Here is a 23,618-nt window from a genome sequence, read left to right as displayed (position 1 = left end):
ATTATTTTGACGTAAAGCATGTGTGTTTTACTTAAAATGTGGTATATTAATATTATATCTTACAATAATTAATATTTCAACTATGTCAACAATATATCTAATATTAATCAACATTCAATCAGTAACTTATTCTAAAGTAAAATATGTGTGTTTCATTTTATAAGTATGATATTCCAAGTGTATCAATTCTAAACATGTGTATTTTTCCTCTTCTTCTTCTCATATATATATATTGTTTCAAACTTCAAATTTCATATTAAAAGAAATAAATTAAAATTTCCTAATTCAATTCTAAATTTCTAAATTCCAAAATTTTTAAATTCTCTAAATCCTCAATTATCAAATCGCATATCAAACTATGTCAAATAATTATTTGATCAATTATCCCAATTATGGCTCCAAATATCAAATAGAAATTGCATGATTATCAGATAGCAATCACAAAGTACTCAGTATCATCTAGCAATTAGATAGCAAAGAAATAGCAATTAGTATCAGACAACAATCATGTAATAATCAATATCATTGACAATTTGACAATCATTATTATATAGCAATCTGAATGATTGATAATTAGTATTAGATATTAATTAGATAACAATAAGATAGCATTTGGTGTCATTGACAATAAAAATATTCATTATCAAATAGCAATTAATTAAACAACCATTAGATAGAAAATCAGCATAAGATAGCAATTAGATAACAATCAATATCAAATAGTAATCAAATAGTAATCAGACAACAATCAATATCATTGATAATTAGTATATCATATAGTAATCAGATAGCAATCATATAACAATAAATATCAAATGAAAATAAGATAATAATCACATAACAATCATATATAAATCAAATAACAAGCAAATTCTAGATGGAAGTCAGTGAATCATGGGTGTATGAGTGGGATTTACTCATGTTTGCAAAAAAACATAAACTAGAGGCACGCTCCAAAATTTTAATTTATTTATTTTTATTAAAGTTGTAATTGCCCCTAATTTAAATTGAGCTGATAAGAGAAATTTAGATTTGATTTAAATTAATTAGATTATGGAATTTCTAATTTAGTTAGATTGTGGAATTTCTAATTCAATTAGAATATGGATCCCCAAGTTAATTAAATTATGAATTTCTAATTAATTAAAACGTAAAATTTCTAATTAGAGAAAATGTCATATTCAAAAAGGAAATCTAATTCATATTATAGTATCCCAAATTGGTGAAGTTTGGAATAAATTTGGAGCAAACAAATCGTTTGGTAAGTTATTGGAGAATTTTAGAATGAATTTAAATTTGTTGATATAAAATTTATGTGTTTGGGATGACATTGAAGAGTGTGTTTCTATGTTAGGAACGTCAATTCAAGTTTTTGTTGGAGATTGATTTCTTGGATTAATTTTGGTATTTCAATATGAGGTAAGTGTTTTACTACCGATTCACCATCAAACTAGTCGCCCCAACCTTATGATGATGATAAGACTATTTAATTTAATATTATGAATTGTTTTGATCGAAAATTTATGATATGATGACCGAGGGCATTTTGGTAAATTTTCATGAGTTAAACGATTGTGATAATGAAAAGGTATATATATGTTGACTGATGCATGCTAAGTACATAAGGTAGTAGTTAAACCTTCTTATTAGGGCAATGTACGCCTTACGACTGATTGTGTGTTCCTTCGGGTTCACACCTATGACTGTTATGTACACCCTCGGATTCATATTTATGAATGTTTTGTGTACCTTCAGGTATACACCTATGACTGAAGTGTGCTCTCTTGAGACACACGTATGACTAATATGTGTCTTCAGGTATATGTCTATGACTGACGTGTGCTCCCTCGAGACACACCTATGACTGATATGTGTACCTTCAGGTATACATCTATGACTGACGTGTGCTTCCTCAGGACACACCTACGACTGATATGTATACCTTCGGGATACATGTCTATAATTGGTATGTGTTTTCTTCGGGATTATGTTGATTGAGTTGTGATCTCTTCGAGTTCACCACGACTGATATGCTATAGGTTGTACACTCTCGCCTAAATAGGAAGATTAACATATTACCTAGATGGCCCAGTAGTGGTTCACTTACTAAATATTTTTGTACCCATCCTTTCTTATTTTATGTTTTTTAAGTAAGGACAGTAACAGACTGACGAATGACAAAAAAGGAACCCGTGACCATGCCATATGGGACAAGAAAATTGCTTCTGCTCAGTTTATATTTTCAAGTTATTTAAAAGTCTTAATCGGGAACTTGATGTAAGACAAAAAAATTTAATGTTTTATTTGTTATTTTTCGTAAATGTTTTTAAGGAATCCCGAACAATAGTTTTATTCATTTGTTTAGTTATTGATTTGATAAAATGATTTGAAGTGTCATTCTTGTTTTAAATAATTTTACTTCAGAGGTCACAAGTTTTGAATGTAAATGTGTAATTATGAAGCGACGACCCATGTTAGAGATCATGAAAAGTCGGGTCGTTACAAGTTCATAGTACGAAAAGTTCATGATGTGGGGAGGATTTCCAAGAAGAAAGTCTTCAAAGATAAGTCTCTTCTTCCCCTTCAAAGCATGTTATTTATGTTGGGTTGTATATCCTAAAACTTGCCGTTTGTGAAGTTAAACATTTTTTATTATTAATAAAGGTGTTATTCAACGTTTATTCGATAAAGTTGTTATTGAATTTGTAAATTACAATTGTAAAGACTAAATCCAATAAACTAAGATCGATGGCTATTATATGAATACTTGAACTTTATGTGGAGACATAAAGATGGATCAAGTTCGAGTAAATAGCCAAAGCGGTCTACAGTATAAGAATAAGGTTGGGTACCTTATTCTGGTAACACTATTGGATATGACCAGTCTGTAGTTACTGTAAGGTACTACAAATGAAGTGATCTTGATTCGTTCGTATGAACATGAGGAGTGGAGGCGTCCTACGCAATGAGTTTGCGTAAGATCGGACCAAGAAATAAGTCACTCTTACTTGATAATGTTGTTTACTGTTTAAAACTGACTATTTCGCTTATATGACCTAGGTAACTCGATCTTAATCTTGAGCTAACTATGACTCCTATTATTCAAGATTATCCTTAGATTTGCATTGATGATGGTTGGTTCAATAGCGTTGGCTCAATAAGCTCCCATTTCAGGGGTAAGATCGGGTAGATAGTTGGGGACATAGGGTGCAAGATAGAATTCATGCCTACCTGATTTAGGGATAGAAGAAAGGTTGTTCTATTAAGTTTTGAATTCAGGTCTTGAACAAGGGACCCCACCCTCTCATTGGCCCGAGAGAGATCTGGTTTAGTGATTGGATAAAAAACCAATTGTTCATTAGAGGATAAGTGGAATTTAAGGAGCATGATGTAATTTCGGGGGTAAAACAACATTTTGACCCAGTTGTGATTACGAACAACCTATGAAGGGCCGACTTACTGATTATGGTTAAATCAAGTGAATACAAATATATCTACAGTGAGGAGAATGCAACTATCGAGCTATAGTGGTGTGACTCGGTAGTTAATGAATATTGATTAATTTGGTCATATTTGTAATTTTTTACATTATATTATATCGACTAATATTTTGAGTCTAATGTCTATATTTGCAACTGTCCCTATTTTATAATTTTTAAACAATCATGAAATCTAACTATTAATTTCTTTTGCCCTTTATAATTTTAGGATACTATATTCCGATCTTTCAGTATACCTACGCCTTCTTAAATATCAAATATTAGATAATTTTCTTTTTCTTCGTCAATCTATGGCACTTCAACAAATAAAACGTTTATTTCATTGTAGATGAGAAGAAATTTCTCATTTATTATGACTTGATAGAGGAATCGATGGTGGCCGATTGGTTGGAGTTGTCGAGGGAGTGTTGCTTTTTGTCTGTCATAATTGATTGGAAGCGAACAAAGAAGGTACAACCAAACTACTAAAAATAGAGCCAGATGGATAAATCAACAAGTTTGTTAATATTATTAAAGCTGCCTTTGTTAACCATTTATTTTTTGTTTCCTATTTTTGAAAGTTTAGTATATTTCTCCATTTTCTTATCATGGTTTGTATCAATCTTAAATAAAATAGTTGAATTTTTAATCAAATTCTAACTTCAAAAAACAAATATTTTAAAAACTATTTTTTTATTTTTCAAAATTTGACTTGATTTTTGAAAACATAGATGAAAATTAGACATAAAAGCAATAAATTTAGAGGTGAAAGAGGTGTTTATAATTTTCAAAAACTAAAAACAAAAATCCAAATAGAACCAAATAGGGTCTAATTAATTTTTTTAATTGTTATTATTGTTAGGGAAATTATTTCAAATGATAAAACTGTTGAAAATATTTACAAAATATAGCAAAATTTTAGAAGTATCAATGATAGACACTGATAGAAGTCTATCAACGTCTATCATTGATAGTTCTAAAATTTTGTTATATCGTGTAAATATTTTAGTTTATTTTTCTATATTTAAAAATAAGTCTAATGATAATCATATTTTAAAAATAACGTGGTAACAAAATCTGAAATATTTTTTCTAAAAAATTGTCATAGATAAATATTAAAGAGAACACCATAGATAAAATTTAGGGAAATTGTACTGGGTAGCTAAATATAATTGTGTATTTATAATTCTACCTTGAGTGTTTAAACTTTTGCATCTATAGCAAAATAAACAAGCCAGGTTTTTTTTCTCATGGTTATCCCTCGCATATTTTTCTTCTTTTATTTTTTATTTTTTATTTTTTATTTATTTTTTGCTTTTTTGCAATTTTCTTTTTCTTTCCTTCTTTCTCTCTCTGTTTTTTTTAATCATTTTCTTTTTCTTTTCCTTTTCCTTTTCTACAATGCTGTGCGTGAATTTTTTTTATTCTTACGGGTGAGGTTTTCTTTTTTAATTGTTGTTGTGATCTTCTCTCGCATAATTTTTTGTTCTTCTCTCTGTGTGAATTGTATTTTGTTCTTCTATCTATCCGGCATGATTTTTCATTCTGCTTGCCCTTTCTTCTTCTCTCAATTTCTTGTGATTTTATTTTCTCTATCGATCATCGTCTCTTTTTCATAGTGTGAGTTTTAAAATTCGAAATACAATTTGGAGAACAAGAAGGAAGAAAAAAATAATAAGATTTACATGTGTTCCTGAAACCTAAGAACAAATGTTTTGTACATAAATCATGCTTGGGAGATAGCAAATCTTCATTTTTTTTTATTCACTTTCTCAAATATAGTATATCTAACAACAATCAATGTGCATTTAGTATATTATTTTGAAGAAAAGCATGTGTATTTCACTTAAAATGTAGTATATTAACAGTATATCTTATAATAATCCACATTTAAATGTGTCGACAATATATCTAATATCAATCAACATGTTTTCAGTAACTTATTTTAAAGTAAAACCTATGTGTTTCATTTTATAAGCATGATATTCAAGTGTATCAATTTTAAATATTTGTGCTTTTGCCCTTTTTCTTCTCATATATATATTGTTTCAAACTTCAAATTTCATATTAAAACCAATAAATCAAAATTTCCTATTAAATTCTAAATTTCTAAATTCCAAATCTTTCAAATTCTCCAAATCCTTAGTTATCAAATCTCATATCAAACTACGTCAGATAAGTCTTGGAATCAACTCTTAAGGGAGCAATTTATCTATAGTCTCTAACTATAGAGAAGAAGTGAATTCCTTCTTGTGTAATTGTGTTCTCTACTCTCTAATAAGACGAAGCCCTAAAATGATAGGTATATTGAGTCGGAGAAACTTGCTATTCTCATCTATATAAATCAAAGGATCGCCTTCATAGGCAGGAGTTCACAACTCACAAAGGATTCAAGTCAAGTCATCCATGGTCATCCTGATGAAATACAAGCTTCATCTATCAATGGTGTTATATAGAGAGATTATACATTTCGTATTCCAGTCTTATACAAACTCTTTGCATAGAACACCCATACTCACATGTCACACATGAATGATCGAGATCATATTATTTATAGCACTTTACAACAATTGTAACAACTACAAAGTAGGTTGTATTCGTCATGTCACCAAGATAAGGTATCCAAACTTATCCATCTACTACAGACCGTTTAGGTTATCACTTAAATATGATCTGTCTGTATGTCTCTACATACATGTTTAAGCTTTAGAAAATAACCTTAGATCTAGTTTATTGGTTTTTGTTGATAAAAACAACTAAATGATAAATAAAATACTTTTTTATTTTATTAGATAAATAATTTTTTTGTACAATACAATTACAATTATAAGACCCACAAGATTTAGGACATTGATCCCAACACAAGGGTCGTTACTTTAGTCGTAATAGTCTCCTAAGATAAGATTTACAATAAAAAAAAAAAAAAGAAATCCGATCACAATCAATAAATGAAGTACATTTTAAGAATGATTCTAAATCTATTCATGCATGAATGAATCCAAAACCCTATTAATTAAGCCTACACAACCCGGAATGGTTTATAAGGCTCTCAATTTGTTTTCCCCCTACTATGGCTCGAAGACTCAAGAAAGAAGAGTGACCCCCTTTAAAAATAACATACAAACTTGTTTTTACTCTACAATTTGTGTCGGAAAAAGCATAGTCCTAAACAACAAAATTTCAATTCAATAGACAAATTTTTGTCAACGTTTATTTGTGTTGGCATAAGTTGTTTGTAATTTTATATATTTTTTGTAACAATTAAATAACTAAATTTTTATTTTTTTAATACCTAATTACGCACAAACAAAAATTATCTTCAAAAAAATCAATTGAGGATAAATATAACAAAAATAAGCTTGTATATTTAAAAATAAGTCTAATATTCAATACACAAGCTATAAAATTTTATGAACAAAAACTATATATACAATTAAATTTGAGCTTTTCTAACTTCTTACAAGTCCCCTATACAAAAAAAAAAAAAAAAAAAAAAAAAAAAAAAAAAAATCATTTTCCCTAAGCCAAAAGAAGTGAGATACTAAACCGAACTAAGTAATCATCTCACAAAATCTTCTTGCAATCTCCAAAAAAATGATCTTTAAGAATTTACACAAACAACCTGAAATAGGAAAAACAAAATGTTTAAAATGGTTATGAGGAATGATCCCTCTCTTAAGCTACAAACGTGTTGTCAATGTTCATAATTAAAACATGAACACCACAAACAATGATTTTACTATCTAAAAAGTGATTAAAATGGTTATAATTAAGATGTGAACCCCTCCCCACATTACGAGCATGTCGTATATCCACTTAAACAAATAGATAAACGACCTTTAAACCTCCACAACTATCGGATCCCCATAAAAAAGCCAAGAACTTGTTTCTTTAAAGTCCATAATTAGGCTTCAAGATAATCTAAAACATAATTACAACATATACATCCCCTATTAGGTTGTGTGTCCTAAAACTCGTAGTTTGTATAGTTAAACACATTCTATTATCAATAAAGATGTTATTCAATATTTCTTCAATAAAGTTGCTATTGAATCTATTAATTGCATTCATAAAATCTAAATCCAATAAATTAAGATCCATGACTATTATATGAATACTTGAACTTTATGTCGAGACATAAAAATGGATCAAATTCGAGTAAATAAGCAAAAATGTTTCATAGTGTATGATTAAGGTTGGGTACCTTATTTTGATAACAACACTATTGGATGTAGCCTACTCTGTTGTTGTTATAAGTTGTTGTAAAGGTACTACAAACGAATTAATCCAGATTCATTCATGTATTGACATGAGGAGTGAGGGTGTCCTATGTAATGAGTTTGCATAAGATCGGACCAAGAAATAAGTCACTATTACTTTATAAATAAAGTTGTTTACTATTTAAGAGTGACTATTTTGCTTAGATGACCTAGGTAACTCGATCTTAATCTTGAGCTAACTATGAACTTCTATTTATTCGGGATTATCCTTAGATTTGCATGGGTGGGGGTTGGCTCAACAGCGCCGGCTCAATAAGCTTCTCATTTCAGGGGTAAGACCGGGTAGATAGTTGAGGATATAGGGTGTAAGATGGAATTCACGCCTACCCAATTTAGGGATAGGAGAAAGGTTGTTCTCTTAAGTATTGTATCCAGGTCTTGAACAAGGGGGCCCACCCTCTCACTAACCCGAGAAGGATTCAGTTTAATGATTAGATTATAAACCAATTGTTTATTAGATGATTAGTTGGAACTTAAGGAACAAGACATAATATCGGGGGTAAAACAACATATTGACCTAAGCGTTATTACGAATAGCCTGTGAATAGTCGACTTACTAGTTATAGTTAAATCATGTGGACACAAATATATCTACAGTGAGGAGAGTGCAACTATCGAGCTATAGTGGTGTGACTTGATAGTTTACAAATACTGATTAATTTGGTCTAAAGAGTTTTAGCCAATTAATCTTAAATCGTTGGAGCTCATGACCTGTAAGTCCATAAAGTCCCTCTACTAGCTCATAAAATATGAATATCTTGAATTACTAAATTGAGTGAATTTGGAATGATATCAATTTGAATTGTTCAAATTGAATTTTAATTTGAAAATGTTCAAATTGAAATTAGGGTTTGTATCATTATATTTGATATAATCAAACGTTTAATTTGTTGAAATTAAACAAAATTGGAAAATATTGATTTAGATATTAATTACATGAATAGGATTCATGTTTAAAATTAGGTGTGTGATTAATTTAATATTTGATATTAAAATTAAAAGTAAATGAATCTTCAAATTCAAATTTAATTTAAGAAATTGGATTTTGGTATTTTAGATTAATTAATTATGAATTAATTAAATCAAAATTTAGTTAATTTATGAATTAATTGAAATTTTTAAATACAAATTAGAAATTAGATAATTGTGTTTTAGTGGGAATATCCCAAAATACACATAGTAGGAGGTGTAATCTCCTTGCTATCCCACCTAATTCCACTTATTCATCAACTAGCTTATGGGAATCTGATTGCTAATGGTTGTTTGCATGTTGCTGAGTGATAAAAACACTCAGATTTGAAGAAGTTGGAAGAAGATGGAGCTAAGAATTAGTTTTCAAAAGTTCATCTGCTTCACACTCTCAAACCCATAAAATTTACCTCACAAATTCACACAAATCTGAGTTCAATCACTCAAATTCAAGGATGAGAATATAAGAGAAGATCTCTTGATGGTTCACGATTGATTTGGAGCTGAATTCGTGTAAAGAACAACTTTAAATTGGAAGAAATCATCAAAAGATATGTAACATGAAACTCACTTGTGTTTTCTAAAAATGCATGCTTTAGAACTCAAATTAAATATAATTAGAGTGCTTATTGATTCTGTTTTCTTCCGTTGCATGCTTGTGTATTCCATCACCCCCCTCTCCTCCCAAGCTATGAACGTGTCCTAGTTCCACTTAAACACCATTTAAACCACAAAGTAGAAACAAATGCATAGAAAGCGTTGAAGTGAATCTCTCCCCTCTAAATCCAGCTAAATTTCTTTCAAGGATAAACCCGTCATTCGATAGTCCTAAAAGCATATAACTCAACTCTTGGATCCCTACAAATAAATCCAAGAACAAAGTTCTTTTAAACTGCACAATTAGGCTTCTAGATAATCTAAAAAATAATTACAACATGTACATCTCCCCTCCAAGCTACGAATGTGTCGTAGTTCCACCTAAACGTCATTTAAACCACAAAGTAGCAACAAGTACACTAAAAACACATATTTAAAGTGGCTATCATAACTGCAGGATAGCCATAAAACGAACAAATGAAGTTCCTAAATCCACTATAACGCTCATATTTGAAATGACTACCATAACGCAGGATAGCCACACAACCACCAAATTAACTTCTGCCTATATGAAGGAGATATTCCATTAGCTCTAAATTTTGGTCTTTATGATGAGAACAAGAGAGAAATCACTACATTTCTAGTGTTCCTTCTTACTTTATAGAAGGGTTGGTCTGCATTAAGCATGTGACGAGAATATTAGTAAAGAAATAGGGTCAAATATTTACGACTGTGAATCTTTATTGATAAAAGCTAAATAAATGAAGCTAAAGGGTCAAATGTTTTCCATTTTCTAATTCTTTTTTTTCAAAGTTTTCATTTTTCCTCTCAATCTTTTTAATCAATCAAACAAAACGACTCTTTACTAGAGTTTTTTTTAGATGATAGGATATCAAATTTACCTTTAGCTATCAAATTAAGTTTTTTGGGTCAACCGATGATTTAACACTAGCAGGTAAAAAGTGTGAAATTTTATTAATTTGCTTCAAATATCCTTAGAAATTTCATTTTAAAACTTAAAGCATATTATATCCATAAAAAGGAAAGATTAAACTTCAATATTAACAAATGAATCTCATGTACAAAATTAAAATCAAAATACCCAAATAATTCATCCTCCATTATATCCATCATATACAAACCAAAAATAGAATAATAATTTCATTCATAAACAAATGAATATCCTAATTCCAATATAAAACAAAACTCTTTATCAGAATAATAACACAGACACAACCTACGAATAACATTTATCAGAAAAAAGAAAAGAGAAGAAGAACCAACCAGTGCATGCGACCGTAGTGTATGTTGGTAGTGTACAGCGACATGCGAAGGTAGCTTGCGTTGGCATTCGGTGTTGGAGCGGTGGCCGTTTGTGTAAAAAATGGAGGGAAAAGGGGAAAATAATAGAATTTGAATCGCTGGGGGGGAGGGGATTTGACCGGTGGGGTTGGGGGAAGGGAAAGAGAAAGGAAAAAAATTGGGGGAAAAGAAGGAAGGAAGTTTTTAAAGACTTTTCCCTACACATATTTTTGTCGGAAAAAGTTTCAATTTTCGTTGGCATAAATTTTTTAAAAAAATATGCACGTTACTCTATTTTGACCGACGCATTAAATTTTCGTCGAGATAAATACGTTTATATCAATGAAAATGAATGTGTGGAAAAAAAATATCGAAACAGGTAAAATTTTTGTAATATAGGTCATGATCATATGGATTACACTTCCCCAAATTTGTCCAACACGGTTGCAAAGCATTCATTTTCTCATTTTCTTCTTATTCTTCTTCTTTTTCTTCTTTTTATAGAGTTATCTTGTCACCTTTATTTTAGTTCACCCACATCTTTGGAAAAAAGTATTTAACTACAAGCATGCATCGCATTCAAGCCGAATATACTTAGTGGGCCAAACACTATTTTAAGTGACTTAATGGAAGGCGGGAGGAAAAAACTTAATTTAGGTTTTAAATTAGCTCAATCATCTTAATCCACCTTCTCTTAACTCACTAACGGTTCTATTATTTAAAGAATTAAAATTCTGCATATTATTGAAACATTATGACCAAAAAGTGTTAGATTTTAAAAAATATGAACCAAATAGATACTAAACCTAAAATCTAGGGATCAAAAGATTTCTTTTTTCTTTTTAATTTATCAAACACTAATCTATTCTTTATGACTACTAATTTTTTGTGAACGTATATTACTAGCAATTATTTAGAAGCTATACTAATATAGGGAAAAAAATCTAGTACTACTATAGTATATATTACCCTCATTCATTATTTGACACGCTATTAAATAATTTATTACTTTGTTATGAATTTATTTTGTAGACCCGATATAATTCATAAATGCTATGTTTATGACAAGTAACAAATGAAGATAATATAGAAAAGTTTCCATACAACTATAGTACTAAAAATTTTCTCCTAATATAGAACAAAATTCTTAATAATTATAGAGTTGTAGGACGAAGGTGTTGATATTTTGAGGGACAAAGGTGCAAGAATATTAGTTTTTTAAAAAAAGACTTATATGAATATTATCAAATAAAGTCAATAAATGAAATGAATTATTGACAAGGGAGGACGAAATCATCACTTGTTTGCCTTTTATTTAAACATGTTTCAATCAAAATTTAAAAGGAAAGAAAGAAAATTAAAAAAATAATCAACGACCCTAAATCATGGATGAGGTTTACAAGTCCTATATGATAAGCATACGGTGGCTAGTGAGTGGATCGATAGAAAATCATGTACGAGTCTTACATGACAAGCACACAATTTTCCTATCTTATATTTGTCAATACTTTACACTTCTACCGTAATTCTAAAATTTGTTTATGAAGTAAACTATTTAAGTCATTACATTTATAAACTATATTATTCGTGACATTAATCCCTTTTTCACACCATTTTCACTTAAATAAACCATTTTTTTTCTTTCCAACCTACAAGGATTCCAAATTCTATTTTTCCTATTGGTTCTTCTCCAACATGATAACTTCCCATTTTTTTTTTATTTATTTTTAAAACCTTCAATTTATCTTTCTCTCTATTCTTTGTCATCTATGAAGCACAGATACTTCATGTGAGGCAAAAAATCAGTATCAGACATGTATAAGATACCGATACTTCCTAGATACGTATCTGACACTCAATTTGACGTATCTATATTTTCAGATACTTTTCAAATACGTATCTGACACGCGATTTGACGTATCTATTTCTATGCGTACTTTTTTTAAAAGAAAGAAGACACTTTCCCAATCTAAAATTAGGCAACCTATTTAAAAAGCTCACTACTCGAGTCCAAAACTAAAAGAAAAATAATAAATAACGGACCAAACCCTAGATTAGAATCATATAATCTTCATCTTCACATTTGAATCCCCACAAAGTCCATCAAAATATAAACCATTTGGATATCTTCAACAATTCAATGAAGAAATTCTTCATACTTCTCCCTCGTATGAGTCACTTTTCTATTGTATTTTATTAACTATTGTAGTTCAACATCATAGATGTTGCTTTTTTTATATTGCATTTTAGTGTTTGTATTCTATTTTGTGCTATTGTTATTAATTTGTATGCTAAATTTATCTATATTCTATATTTTCTTAAAGAAAAAAAAAATGTATTTTCAACGTATTAGTATCCTCAATTTTTAGAAACATATATATTATAAAAATGTATAAAAAAAATGATGTATCCTTAGACGTATCCGTATTTTAATTTTTTAGAAATTGACGAATCGCCGTATCCGATCGTATTTCTATCGTATAGCCATATCTATATCTGTACTTCATAGTTTGCCATAACTCCATGGCAAAGGCTGATTCTTGTTTTTTTTTTTTTTTTTTTTTCTTTCTATTTAACTTAACAAATTAGATATGAGATATTTTTCCAACCTTTATGCCCTTGAAAATAAATTCCAACTCGACCCATAAAACTTGGAAATTTTATTAAACAAAAAAGAAAACCTACCATATGAAATTTTAACCCATGACCACTTGTTCCATCTCCAAGACCTCTAAGATTTTATGCTAAACTACCCATTTTTAATCTCTCAATCTCTCTCTCTTTTCCTTTTTACCCTTGATTTCCAATTCAATTTCTCTCTTTTTTAACTCTTTACTTTTAAATTGAAAAATCAATTATGTCCTTACACCTAGACCTCGACTTACTCCGTATTTGATTGTTCGAAATGTCAAATAATAAATTCAAAGCATTCTAACATGTGAACAATTATATATCTCCATCGGTATTTTGTGACCTTTTGCATGAAATCACAACCAAAATCACGAAAGTTTATGTTAAAGTGGACAATACTATGTGGAGGTTCCATCATCCTTATCAATTTTATTTTATTCGAAGTTAAAAACTAGGAAACAAACTTTGATATATATTATATCTTCAAACGTACTATTAGGACCTAGTAACGAGTAACATTATTTGAAGGACAAAGCCATGTGAAGCCGGAAGTTACATTTTCTAAGTAGTTAAACTCTTACAAAACTATAATGATAGTGTTTGGAATATGCCACTTCTAATTAAATAAAAAGTTTAAAAATTAAGTAGAAATATCTCAAAAGCATATTGTATATGATTGTGCGCATATGTAATGTCTTTAAAATCCATTGACGATCTCAAGCAGCAACTCTTTAGTTTGCTGAGCAGTTGACTTCCAAAAGTTCCCCTAATAAATAAAAAATTAAAAAGTATATATAAGAGAAACTCTTTTTTCTTTACAAAAACTGATAATATAATCAAACATACTAAATCTTCATCCAATATTACTCTAAATTTATCATTCATTTTTTTCCATCCAGAGCTGATGATCGTTACGAAGGACTTCTACTACGAAGACCTAAGACTAGGAACCGAGAGCGACTGCAACCTTGGTTCAATAACCACTAACCATTGAAAGAGTGGTGGTTGATTATCAGCTCGAATTCTAATTGTACTCGTTTTCTCTTAATTTCTTTATTATAGTTTTCAAGTACATCATCCAATATATAATACACAAATTGAATTCGAGTTTCATTTGAATAATCTTTAAAACATGGTTATAAAATAAAATAGGTAACAAAACTAAGTAACTTAAGTTAAGTATTGGTAATTGTAGAATTTAAATTAGCTTAATTTTTAGAATATCTTGAGGACTTACATTGATATTGATGATGGTGGTCACAACAACGGCTCGTTTTACAATTGTGATACTCGTATCAATTAGTTCAAAGCCAAGAGAATCCAAGGCTTTAATTAATTTAGTGAATGCGTCTTTTTGCTTCTGGAAAAGTACTTTAATCTAAAGTTTGTATTCCTCAATTTGAGAAACCCTCACGTCCGTCTGTTTAATTTTGAAATCGACAAATAAAGAAAATAAAATATGTAAAACATTAGAGGAATGACACCACAGAGATATACATGGTTTATTAACTACATCTACGTCTTACAAATTCAACTTAGACTTTGATATTTGACCGTCGAAGCATATCATTTATCAGACTCAACGCATTTCAACATACATTATGAAATAGATAATGAGGGCAAACCTGAACATAATTTTGGATTAAGTGTGTTGATGCTATATTATTATCGCTTGGTGTTGGCCATACAACTTTTGTTGATGAATCTTCTAATTCTACAAGCTGGTCTTTGAGGATGTTAACCATCTTCTGTAGTTGTTGGATGTAAGTTATAGCATCCTCGATAATGGTTGTTTTGTTCATCTGAAAGGAAAAAAATAAATCAGAAAGTAAGATTATGATTTGAAATTGTTCAGCTATAGAAATTAATGAATTCATGAAGACATTTTAGGGATGTTACATTTGTGATGATGGGAACAGTGCTACGTGGTAACAAAAGCTTATTGCTAAGCTTCTGCCTCTGTCGTCTCTCTGAAAGGAGGTTCTTGGATTTGTATTCGGTGAATTCATCATTAGGTAGATGTTGGTCTGTTATCGATGTGGTGTTGATATCTTCTTATTCGTCATGTCCAGAGCTAACATATGTCATATTGTTGAGAATATTGATCGTCTCTAATAATGAGATCGATAGAGAAAGCTCTTCCGATGGAATTAAAGGAAAGGAATTCGCTATGAAATGATTGATAGTTCACGTATGAAGAGAATCTTGGTGGTTAAAAATTTAATGATTGGTGCGAATTTCATTTAATGTCATTGAAGGTAAATGAGAAAACAATTTTGTGGTGAGAGAATAATTTTGATATACTTACAATTGCATGATTCACTCTTAACACATTTCAGAAAACTAAATTTCAAATTTATACTAAGGAATGTATACTTTTATTCCACATACCTTCAAATATATATTTTTTTTTTCAAAATTTGGTTTAATACCGCATGCACATGACTATTGCCGTAAATATTTTTTAAGTTAAATTAAAGATTAAATAATAAGTTTAGTCTATAAATTTTCAATGTTGGTCCTCCTATTCTCAAAATTTTAAAATCATTCCATTATTAAATAAGCTTTTAGTTTTGTGTTCGATAGATTTCAAACTTTAAAGAATCTTTATTAAGAAAATTGTTGTTTTCAAATTTGAAAATATGTTGAAACTTTTAAAATAAAATGGTAGATCAATGTCTCTTGCCGGAACTAAATGTAACTTTTCTTTCATCCTCATTTCTTCTTTTGTTATCTTTCCTTTTTTCTTTTTCAATATATGTACCGTTTATTCTTGAGCTAGTTATATTGAATTTTCTTAAATTTTATTTCTTTAAAAAATAAATTATACTCCAATATACTTTATTTTTAAAATAAATTTAAATTTAAATAAGTATTGATCATGTTAAGGTAATTGAATATTATATATTTAACAAAATATATTATCTTCCGATTTACTTCCTTTAAAAAGTTAATTAAGCATTAGTATGGCTAAATTACACATTTGATTGTTAATTTGTTTAAAGAATAAATTGGAATATAACCCTGAAAAAAAGAGTGGCATTTTAAGGTGCCCAAACTCATGACCATTTGTTCCAAATAGGATACTTCAACCACCATACCAACTTCATAACTCATGCATTTCTCGTCTTTTGCAGTTACGACAATAGAGAAAAAAAAAAAAAAAAAGTCACTTTGTCGTCTCTTAAAGAGATGAAGATCTATCCATTTTATTATATTTTTTTTATCAACTAAACTATGATATTTGAATAATATATGTTTCAAACAACCTTTCTACTAAGTTTAAAAAATAATATAAAAAAAAAACTTTACAAGTGCTTGTATAGTGTATTTGGCTCAGCAACATAAGTTAAATTGAGTTGATAAAAATTATCAATTTAATGTTTGGTCCACGGTTTTTTTAAATCAATTATTTTTACTAACTCACTTCAACTCAACTCTTTTATCTTTCCTTCCATTGTCTTTAATGACTCCACTCATCAACCACCACCTGCAACGATCGCTGTCATTCTTGCGACATTCTCTAGTGGCCAATTTAGACGACCATGATCAATAGGCCAACTCCAACTAATACATAAATGCTAGCAAATTTCTAATTATTACAATATTGCAAATATTAACAAAAGTACAAAAATAATAAAGAAAATATCAAAAAAAATTAAGGGTCTACAAAAGGAATAAAAAACAAGACACGATTAGAAACATGTTTATGCATCGTTTTCCATTAAATAGAAATGAAAAAGAAAATCAAAACATTAAAAAAAAAAAAGTTATCACACACGATTCTATTTTTCTTTATTTAAAAAATGAAACAAAATATGAGCAACGATTAAAAAAAGAAATAAAAATTTATTAAACAGATAATCGAAATCTATTTGATTCTTTCAATCTTTATTTAGATATGGAATTCTAAACGAAAACAAATAAGAAAAATTTATCAAATACGATTTTATTTTTCTTTATTTAGAAAGGGAACAAAAAAAACAAAAAATAAGAAATGGTTAAAAAAATTAAGAATGTTATCAGGTTGATAATCGAATTCTACGTTATATAATTTGAGGTAGAATTTCTTTACCTTCTCATTTTCTTTTACACCTTTTAATTTAATAATGTTTATTTTTTCTACATTGAAATTCTTTTAATTAAAGTGGTTATACGACAAAGTTGTGATATCAAACAGTGAAAATATGCATAAACTCTCGTAATAATTATCGATATTTAAAAACATGGTATAGGATAATCATAAATATGGAGATATATATGGAGATTATAAAGAGATCTGTTGTCCTAACACATATAATTTGTTATTTCCTTTACATTTTAGTCTAAACTTTCCCCATTCACTGTGAGAGACTACCATTTTTTTTTTAATATTGGACAGAGTTTTTCCAACTTGAATACCTGTCAATGATAGAAAAAAAAAAAAAAAAATCAAAACATTAAGGAATATTTGTTCAAAAAATCCGACAATCCGAACCATCCGGACTATCTAATCCAAACTATAAAGGTTGGATTAATTTAGTTTTGTTTTTGGGTTAATTTGGATTGAACTTTTTCTATTTTTGGTGGATTAAGTTTGGTCTCGAGTTGGCTATATAAAAAATTAGATTGCAACCCGAATTATATATATATATATATATCTTTGTTTAAAGTTTCATTATTTGGGTTATTGAATTTATGAATTTTTAATATTTTTCTTTTAAAATTATTAAGATGTTTGTATTTGTTTAAAATTTGTTAGGATGATGTTAAAGTTTGGTTTTTTACATTTGAATTTTATGAGGTTTTAGTTATTAGCAATGTGTTGTATATAAATTTACATATTTTAAATAAATAAGGAAAAAATAAGTTGTAACCCCACAACACAACCGAAATTTTAAGAGTTAAGTTGGGTTTAATTAGAGACTCTATTTCGGGTCTTTTGGGTTGCCAGTCAAATGAACCCAAATTTTTGAGTTGGTCTAAAAAACACTCTCAACCAAACCCAACCGAACCCCTAAAGAAATATTTGAATGTTTTAGATATTTAGAAATTTTATTGATATAAAATGTAAACTCTCAACCAAAAAGTTAGAAGTTCAAAATTTTCATTCTATATAATGAAACTTAAAAAAGAAAAGTATATAGCTCAATGATTAAAGGTACAAGATCTTCATCCTATGTTGTAAAATAATAATAATAAAGAAACTTTAGATGCTTATGATGATTTTATATAATTTATAGGAGCATAAAAATTTGAATAGATCTTCGTCCTCCATTGAGATAATACATATAAATCGTTTACTATAATTTAAGCATAAATTACTACAAGTTCATTGTCCTCAATAAATTGATTATAACTTACTAAATAATATTTAAATTAAAATATCATTACGGTATCTTTTACTTTAAGCTTCATTCTATTTTAGTTTCCATAGTTTGAATAAATCTTAAATTTAATCATTTTAACATTAATTTTAGTCAATATTAGTTAAATAATAATAATAATAATAAATCCTAATGTAAGAAAATGCAAGACACAATATAAAAAATAGAATAGTGTGTTAAATTTTAGAATTCCTTGACACGTGGCGCTTGTAGTCCAACGTTTTGGATATTTGCCTTTTGAGCAATAGACCCGGGTTCGGCTCCCTTTAAACGCATACCTTTCCTCTTTTTTTTTTTTTTTTCCTTTTATGTTTAACAAAATCCTTATTATAACCAAAGATTAAACTAGGTTTGACATTAATTTTATGAATTAATATGTATTGACTTCAATATAAATATAAATATATACACACCAAAACAATATCTATAGCTTTATTTGGCAATAAAAACAACCTAATTATTAATTTACACAAATTTTAGGGGTAATTGCCATTTTAACAAAAAAAATAAAAAATAAAATTAGACACGTGTCTCTAGATTTTTCTTTTTTGCAAACATGTCAAAAACACATTCGCCTGAAAAATTGATTGTTATCTGATTTTTGTGTGATTGTTATCTGATTTCTATGGGATTATCACATCTACAATTACAAAAAAAGTTGAAATCTCATGGCTTTGGTTTCTTAAGATGTATTTGTCATACAATACAATTTTCCTAATTTTTATAACATTTTTATTAAGCTAAATTATAGAAATGTCCTCAATTTTGATCCAATTTCAAAACTAACCTTGAACTTTTAAAAGTTTTATTAATACCCTTAAGTTTTTAAAAAAGATTAGAAATATCTTTATCACAATTTTTTCCCGCAAAATACTCCTAAACATTCAAAGTTTCATCCCTTAAAGTTTTTTTAAAATAATAATAATAATAATAAATACCCTTATAGTTATATATGAATGGAAATTGTTAGCACCTCGTTTAAAAAATGTTGTTGAATTTCAAAAGTTGCATTAATATATTTAATCTTTGGAAAAAAATTGAAAATACCCTTAGCGTTAGTAAATAGATGAAATTTGTTTATCTACACCCTATTTCACATCTCTCCTCTACTTTAATCTATGGCCTAACACTTCTTTGTTTTCACTCTCTTCTTCAATACTCTTTTACCTCTTCTTCTATTTTTCTCATTCTCTAGAACTATCATCTTCAATCATGGTACATACTTTATAGCAAAAACAAAGGAAGAAGAAGAATAATGAAATCACCAAGACACCTTAGGACTTAAATGCTTTAACAAGATTATATATGATTAATATTCTTAGATTTAATAAACATAAAGAGACACAAATTATGAATATGAGTTATAATTTTAATGATAACCAATGAGATGAGAAAGAAAGAAAATATGTGCATTATCATATTTTATGTACAGTATCAATATGGAAAAATGAGGATATTTATTTAAGTTGTCTTCAAATTGGTTCTTTTCTAACTCAAGATAGCTTCAAAGAAACTAGTTGTTTAGGTTCTGTTTGGTAATCATTTCATTTTTGGTTTTTTGTTTTTGAAAATTAAACTTATTTCCTCACATTTCTTACAATCATTTGCATCTTTCTTAAATATAATAGTTGAATTCTTAGTCAAATTCTAAAAACAAAAATAAGTTTTTAAAAGCTACTTTTTTTAGTTTGTAGATTTTGGCTTGGTTTTTGAATCACTAATCAAAAGAAGATAACAAAGAAAGAAATTTAGAGGAAAGTAATGTTTATAGGCTTAATTTTTCAAAAATAAAAAATGAAAAATGAAATAATTACCAAATGGAGCCTTTGATATTGAAGTTTTCTTATATTTATGTTTGGGTATGCAAAAAGAAAGAGTTTCTTCGATTTGTTTAAATTTTTGATATTTAAGAAGATAGAAAATAGAGAAACGAGGAAAGTTTTAGAGATTGAGGAATGCAAGAAATAGGATTAGGATGAGTAATAAAGAAGTGAGGTAAGGAAATGAAAGAGGGAGATGATGGGGTATATAGATAAATGAATATGTCCATATTGTAACGAAGAACATTTTTTTACACTTTTTTTTGAAAAATTGTATTAATACAATTTTTGAAAGTTTAATAGTATTTTTAAAACGAGATACTAACATTTTCATTAGTATACAAATGGTAACATTATGTTGGAAACTTTTTTAAAGTATTAATTAAACATTTGAAATTTTGGAGTATTTTTAAAACAAAAAACTTGTGGTTTCTGTTAATTTTTAATGTTAATGGTATTTTTTAACTCTTTTTTAAAGTTCAAGGCATTGATGATAGTTCTAAAAGTTTGAGATAATTTTTTAAACAATATACAAAATGGATATTTTCTTTAATTTAGCATTTTATTTATAGAAATATCTGTTAATATCGATATTTTGTTGATATATCCATAAAATTTAAATCTTAGTATCAATATTAACATCAATGACGAATCAAGGACTTGATTATCGAGGGCATAAGTTCATATAGAAGTTTGCCCATAACTTTTTAGATTTGTCTAATTATGGTTCATGAACTTTAAAAAGCATCGAATAGATTTCTAAGTTTTCGATTTTGTTTAATAAATTTTAGCTTCAATTTTTGTATCCAATCTCTTAAACATTTGAAAATTTTTATTAAAATTAAATTTTACATCACATATAAAATTTAGCTTTGTGTTTAATAGGTCCTATTTGAATATTTAAGACTCAATTAAGTAAAAAAAAAAAATTATGTTCAACAAAATAATTAATATTTAAAAATTTTGAATATGTTCAAACCTATCATTTATCAAATTGAAAGTTTGTAGGTCTAATTTTAGACATTTTTAAATGACTTGTTAGACACAAAATTTAAAGTCTAAAGACTTACTTGACACAATCTTGAAAACCTAATAACTAAACTTTGTTATTTAACATTTTTTGATATATTTTTAAATGATTTGAATAATATCACGATTAAGTAAATTACGATATTTAATAAAGATGTCAAAAAATTATCCACCTAAGCAAATCATGGAACTTTAAATATTTATCGAAGTTTTTTGCAAAAATAGCACTAAGGTTTTTTATAATATTAATTTTCCTAACATAATTTTCCAAGGATTAAAGAATAGTTGGATATTTGTTTATGTACAATATATGAAAAAAGTTAGAATTAATTTTTTCAATTAGTTTCAAGTTGCTTCTAAACAAATTGTACTAAAAATTAAAATAATATATATATATATATATATATATTATCAAATTTTGAAAATTTTAAAAATTAAGATAATATATCACAAATATATATGTACTTAAAAACTAGTATCGTTTAGTAACCATTCGATTTTTTATTTTTAAAAATTAAATCTAGTTTCTCTCATTCTTAAATATTTTTCATCTTTATAAGTAAAAACGTAGAAATCCTAGTTAAGTTTTTTTGAAAAAACAAGTTTTTAAAAACTAATTCTTTTGGTATTTAAAACTTAACTTGGTTTTTTAAAACACTGGTAGAAAGTAGATAATATATTAAAAAAATTTAGAGGTAGAAAAGATATTCATAGGCTCGATTTTTAAAAAATTTAAAACTATAAAATAAATAAATAAATAGTTACAAAACAAGGTCTAAATTATAAATTTTAAAAACAAAAATACAAAAAACAAAAACAAAAACACAACCTATGAACAGTACTCTGGATGCAAAGGAGGCACAATCAATCAATTAATCTCCATCGACCATGCTTTAAGCAGACTACATGACAAATTTGATTCTTATGAGTTGGAGAAAGTTATAATTTAGTCCTTAATTAATAAAATTCTATTAAACCATCCCTATGTGAAAGGAGCGTCTTGATGCCATTTTTCGTCCAAATCTAAAATGGTAAAAAATATTTTGTTCCTCGTCGTTCCACAACAAGACAAAATTGACTTGTTACGCTATCTCAAAGACTAAAATATTTACGTTATATATTTTTATCAACAATATGATATTCAAAATGAATAAATTTGAGCTGATTTAGATAAAATAAAATAAAAAAACATATATTTGAACTAAAAAGAAATATTTACTTAATTTTCAAAAAATTAAAAATAATCTGCTTGTTTCTATTATAAATTTCAAGAATTTAAGCCATTAAAAGGATTCGATTCGCTACAAAAAATTATAAATAATAATAATAATAACCCTTTAAACGGGGGAGTAAAATTTTAGAGAGGTAAAATTATAATTGAGAAAAAAAAAAAAAATTATTGTGAACTCGACCCTTCAATTTCCCTGTGAACACTTCGATCTCATTATCATTCCAACAAAGAAAAGCCTTGACAACCTCACAAGGCAATCCTACTTCATTATATGTTTGTCTCTGTTCCAATATTCAAACCTTCGACTCGTGGAGGTCTATTAATCAAAATTCTAAACTGACCATAGATAACCCTTTTCGAGTACTTAGAAAAGTCATTTCAAACAAATCCTAAAATCTCTAGGATAATCAAATTCCTATGCACTTTCTCACATCAATCAATCTACAAAATTTATTTCCACATCCAAGTTTGTCATATGATATGAGTCAAATATGTTATTATCAAATTTATTTTCATATTTTCTCTTTTTCCTTGAAGGGGGCTTGAAAGAGATCGACTAAGTGTTTTGACGTAGGACATGTACATGACTAATGCCCAATCATTCCACATCGAAAACATTTATTTTCAACACTTTTTTAACTCTTATCTTGTGGAGCTTTTCCTTTGTGATCATCATTTTGCATGATTCTTTTGAAATTTGAATTATTAGAATGACCATCATGAAAATAATAATTATTTCTTCCTCTGCTCCAGTCACGACCTCGACCATGACCACGATCTCAATCACGATTATTAACATTCACAGCATTCACTTCAGGAAATGGTGTTGTTTCAGTTGGTCGAGATTCATGATTTTTCATCAATAACTCTTTATTTTGTTCGGCCATGAGAAGACATGAAATTAGTTCAGACTA

The 23,618-nt window shown here is 28.0% G+C and overlaps 1 pseudogene; it reads right to left on the bottom strand.

Moving 5' to 3' along the window:
• Positions 1 to 13,955: 13,955 nt before the first annotated feature.
• Positions 13,956 to 16,767, bottom strand: LOC150037928 (transcription factor DYT1-like; annotated as a pseudogene).
• Positions 16,768 to 23,618: the final 6,851 nt, after the last annotated feature.

This window comes from Benincasa hispida, chromosome 2 (assembly GCF_027475165.1).
Source record: "Benincasa hispida cultivar pf3 chromosome 2, pf3_genome.v1.1, whole genome shotgun sequence".
NCBI lineage: Eukaryota > Viridiplantae > Streptophyta > Magnoliopsida > Cucurbitales > Cucurbitaceae > Benincasa > Benincasa hispida.
This window is presented reverse-complemented; position numbering and strand designations above follow the sequence as displayed.